Below are 5,297 nucleotides of genomic sequence, written 5' to 3'. Positions count from 1 at the left end.
ATGTATATACCTTCTCTACTCCCACAAGCATACAATTAAAAAATATTAAACATAAGTATGAAAATATTTTATTTGTATTGCTGCAGAATAAGTGTTTCCAGATAGCTTATCTGACTCAGGGATCTGATATGAGAACTGGGGGTCACCTCAAGGAATTGGGGTAAGCCAGTAATAGTTGGGGACAGTTTTTGCAGTGAAGTAAAGACTAAGGGACTTTTGGGCAGGAAGAACAAATATTCTAGACAAATGCTAAAGCCTTGAATATTGCACTAAAATCATAGCTTTTATTCAAAATTCTCAATTTAAGGAGCTCTGGGGAGTGCAGGTAATAGTGGAGAGCAGTGATTTTCAGTAGAGCCACAAGTAAGACCCCTCTAGGCTAAAAGGGCAAGGATTGCAGCCAAATATTGAAGCCTGGGATAAAGGATTTGTCCAGCTTTTCCTACAGCCTTCTCAGCGTGGTTTGAAAAGTTGTAAACTCCATTGTGATGGCTTGGAATGGGATGGATTATTATTCCACAGTGAGAACAAGGAAAGCTCTAGAGGGATGATGGATGCAGCTTCGCAGAGCTCAGAGAAGCAGCCTGGGATAGAGCAGGGGCTTGGAGATGTGAAAGAAAAGCACGTCATAGGCAGACGAAAGCAGTCTTAAATCAGCAAGACCGAACTGTGTGTCCCAACTTGAGCTGCTACTATTGACCTTGGATGAATAACTATGTGTGATGAACAATTTTTTATTTTATAACAGGGATTACAATACTGGTCTGATGTGGCTACAAGGAAGATGCCTTGAAGATTCAGTGAGAAAAAAATATATAGGTTTTGATGTTTTTCTACTTATCTTCCTGGAAATAATCACTCTGACTGATAGAACCTAAAAACATAGCACAAGTATACTTAACTGTATTTAAGAGATCTCCTTTCAAAGACACCTAACTGATATCATTAACAACCTCCAGGCCTATCTAGGAAAATAAGTAAAAGATGCTAGGACGTGTCAAGGGTTAAATTGGTGTATGTATAACCATTAGAAATCCTTATATAGGGAATACCTGTTCAGTCATTATTCAGAGACCTAGGCCAGCATTGGGACACACCTAGATCCGATTGGGGTTGTAAAAGAAAAATACAGATAAACAGGTTAAATAGTAGCTTGTTAAACACACATACCCTTTTTTTGCAGGGAAGAGAGTGGGTGGCAGCTCCCAGGGGAAGAATGCGGGACCGTCTGCTGGCCAGTTCTTGGGTCAGAGTCCTGCTTTCCTGAGTATCTCACAGCTGCTGCCCCTGGGAGAAGCCATTTGTCAACTTTATACCTTTCTGCTTTATGGTCTGGTGACTTAATAGGATTCGACCTTCCCTGGATTCCATTTCAGTTGGGTCAGACACCACACTTCAAATTAAAACTCGGGCTCTGAGACAGGGCCTGAGAAGCTGCTGCTGCTGGTGCTGCTGGTGCTGCTGGTACTGCTGGTGTGTGTGTGTGTGTGTGTGTGTGTGTGTGTTTGTGTGTTCAGCGAGATCTGTGGCTTCAGATGACCTCCAAATTGGTGTTATCAATCCTTATACTCGTGCTACAACTCACCTGAGCCCTAAGTACCTCTCTCCCATCTTATCTTTCCTAGACACTGTTGTGAACCTCAAAGTGCAATGTGATTCTACCACCCACTTACCTACTGGAAGAAGCAATGGAATGGAGCTCACTGGGAGGGAATATTGGCAGTATATAAACTCCCTAAATGGACTTCAGAGAGAAAATGATCTTCAGCTAAGAGACCATTTGACAGAATACAAGGTAAGAGCACACATCTTGTTCTTTTCTGAAATCCCTTACCATCTTTTGGGGGTTTGCTTTTTATTCTTTGGGATGGGTTCTACTGTAACCAGATTGGCCTGGAACTTGCTATGTAGCCAAGGATGTCCTTGAATCCCTGATTTCCTTTCTTGGCCTCTCCATCTCCTATGTGATGGTGATACAGGTGTGCAACACCAATGCCTGGTCTTCTATGGTCATCTGAAAAGACAGAGAGTCAGCTGGGTGGTCCTGGAAGCTATAATCCAAACAGTGCTTACATCATAGTAACAAGCCCAGTGCTAGAGTGGGGTTACGGCTATCTCCACAGAGCAAGGCACATTTTCCAAGTGAGATGACAGGATTTTTAGCATTGACATGTTTTTCCACTTTTCTGTGGTTATCCTTGGAGGATCCAGCCTTATTTTTATTGTGCCGCTGAGAATTAAGGTGAGTCTCCGTGCCTGTTATAGAGACTGTGTAGACATGCCTTGCAGCTACCCTGGAGGTTAGCAAGGGCATGATAAGGAGGTTGCTGAGTTTTTACAGAGAAGATGGATCGGTATCAGATGGGTCACTGGCTGGTTCCATTCTGCAAAGTTCAGTCAGTCCGTGTCTTGCCGACATTTTCTCTCTTTTCTCTAGTAAGTTGGGATTGACGTTGTTTTCAAGGGATACTCTGAATTTACATATTAAAACATGGTAGGTTAGAGGAAAAAAACATTTCAATTCCTCTTCTTGTTTGTCAAGAAGAGGTATAATACACAGACATTTCTGTATGAAAAGCCTCCCTCTCTCTAAAGGCATGCTCCATTCTGTTCACAAGAACCATTGTGATGCCCTGGTCTTGTCTAGTTCATACAACAAATAGTGTGCATCTGGAAGAGGGGTGCAAGGGGTGGATGGGGTGGTTTCCACTCACACTAGTGCAGAATTATTTTGGGGCAAGAAGAAAGGTCACTCTCATACCATAAACACAAAGCACGTCAAACATTCATAACCGAGACACGCCTCAAATCCCCTCCCACCCCTGTTCCCTCATTACTGCAGAAGAAAAGAGATACAGCCACACAGGATAGCAAGAAACCCCAGCCATCACCACTAAGCTGTGGTCTTTCGGGAAGTGGCTTTGTTATGAAGTTCGATCGATGGGATTGATCCGAAGATGGGCTATTACTTTGCCAGTGGGCCTGTTTTTAGGATCAGATGAATCTGGCTGAGATCTGGGGGCTTTTCTGGTAACTTTAAAGCCAAATCCAGCCTCATCTAGTACCTTCCCAGAGCTTTGCTTCTTTCCCAGCCTGCGCCCATGAAAAATACAGTGTGGATATTGCAGTAGGTTTGATGTATAAGTGTATGCTCGCTGGCTCATATTTCAGTAAGAATGTCATGTTTTGGAATGGGAATTGGCTTTCGTCTAAAATCACACAGGTTATTTGTGGCAGAGCCAGGTTTTCTGGTTTCCTTATAATTATTCATACTCTCTTCAATCAGACATAAAGATGATGCTGGGGTATCTACTCAGCACTGGGTACTCTGTCATGTCCTGGAGAAACAAAGATGGAGGTACAGTGTTCTTTGCTAGATGCACAAGCAATAACCTGTAAGAACCTCATTTTAACCTAACTCCAGGATCAGGCATTCCACACTCCATGACAGAATGTCACTCCATGGTCACTGCTGCATCTCTGAGACTTGACACAGAGCCTGGTATCTGGTATATGATGGGTGACTATTTCTTGAATGGTAGCCCAGTAGACAAGTCAGTCAAGAAAAGTCCTTGTCTTGCCAGTCCTGAGTTTGATCCCTCAGCACCCACATGGAAAAAAAAATCTGGAAGTGGTGGCCTGCACTTGTAACCCCAGTGCAGGGGTGCCAGAGATAGATGGGTCCCTAGAGCTAGTTCACTAGTCAGCCTAGCTACATGGTCAGTTCCAGGCCAGTGAGAGACTTTGTCTTAAAAAAAAAAAACAAAAAACTCAAGAATAACAAGAGTTGAATTTGTCTTCTAACTTCCATATGCACAAATATGTGCATGCAGCCTGGCCAACATGCTCATCTGGTCACACAAAAGCACATACACAAAATATTTGTTAAGTGAATGGTAGCTAGAGACTCTCGTAATATGATGTAGTTTCATCACAGCTGAAAGTGATTTTGTCTGTCCATCAAGTCCAAAGAATTGGGGGAAAGTTTAGGAGAGGTTTTAGATTTTGGAGACAGTTGAAATGAAGAATAGGAGATGAGAGTCCAGATGGAGAAGGCAGACCACCAGGGGCACCGAGGCTGGAATATTTACAGTGTTAGTAATTAAAATAAAAAGCAGATAAAACAAACCATCTAAATGGAAGGAAGATGTTATGACATAAGACTTCAGAGATCCCTGCATATGTTCATGTGGCACCATCATAGTGGGAGTGGAGTGAGGCCAAGTATTATGGCTCCAGGAGCAAGTGATGAAGGAAGCTGCTAACATTATTATGGGCTGCAGAATGGAGGGTGAGAGAGAGCCAGGTTTCAGAGTTCTCCAGAGACCCACTTCTTCTACCTAGTACATTCAGCTATGAGTTTCAAGTATAGTACTGATGATAATAACAGTGCTCTTTTGATCTTTCGATTGCACCGCGACCTGGAGACCAGCCCTTTAACACTTGAGACTCGTGGGTAAAACTTCATATCCAATGCAAAGCACGCCAATGGCCCGGGAACGGGATGATCCCAGACTTGTGTAAGATTAGAACCTCCCTTCCCAGTGCAGACTGAAATAGCAAGGGAAGCGACAGGAGTTGGAGGGTATGAGGATTACACATTACATTTTTTTGGCATGTGGGAAAATGAGAAGGGGGCTTCTTGCTGGAGTTTAGCACTTTTGATTTGGGTAGATTGGGGGGAAAACTGAAGGCAACTTCTTGCTGATGGCTAGGATGTTTGCCTCCTCTGAAGTAGCATGTGTCTCAGATGAGATCCTCAAAGGAATGAAGCTAAATGTCTCAAGTATGCTTTGTGGCAGATGCTGTCTTCTCTGGTGCCTCTGGTCCAATCTGGTTCCTTGGAATCCAAAGAAAACTCAACATTCCTGTAGTGTCTGCAGGAGGCTTAAGGAGCTCTCTCCCCTGAAACACCGGATTTCAAGGAAGGACTGGGGGAGTTGTGTGAGATGCGGCTACACATGATCTTTGCAGTAAGTGGGGGAGGAGAGTATATTGGAGAAAGGAAAAAAAGAGATGAATATCTGTAAATTTGGCGAAGATAGTCCTGTGAAATAAAACCATCTGTATGGAGAGTTAGACTGGAGTTTAACTCAGATGTTGTGCCTTGATATCTAAATGATGTAGGTTTTTCTTAACCTGTCTTAACCTTTAGTATTCTCACCTGAAAAAGATACCTACTAGGCCCAGTCATACTGTCATTATAAGATGAGGTACTCCCTACTAACTTGTTCATCTGCCTCCAATAATGAACTTGACACTTTAGTGCATGCCAAGAGGAAGAGGAGGTACTCCTG

At 43.2% G+C, this 5,297-nt stretch overlaps 1 long non-coding RNA gene across 1 annotated transcript; it reads left to right on the top strand.

Moving 5' to 3' along the window:
- The first annotated feature begins 1,428 nt into the window (after window positions 1-1,428).
- On the top strand, window positions 1,429-5,085 carry 1600027J07Rik (RIKEN cDNA 1600027J07 gene). Its single transcript, NR_036588.1, has 3 exons — window positions 1,429-1,464; window positions 1,626-1,795; window positions 4,803-5,085. It is a non-coding gene; the product is annotated as an RIKEN cDNA 1600027J07 gene (long non-coding RNA).
- The last annotated feature ends 212 nt before the right edge of the window (window positions 5,086-5,297 follow it).

Source organism: Mus musculus, chromosome 8 (genome assembly GCF_000001635.26).
Source record: "Mus musculus strain C57BL/6J chromosome 8, GRCm38.p6 C57BL/6J".
Lineage (NCBI taxonomy): Eukaryota > Metazoa > Chordata > Mammalia > Rodentia > Muridae > Mus > Mus musculus.
This window is presented reverse-complemented; position numbering and strand designations above follow the sequence as displayed.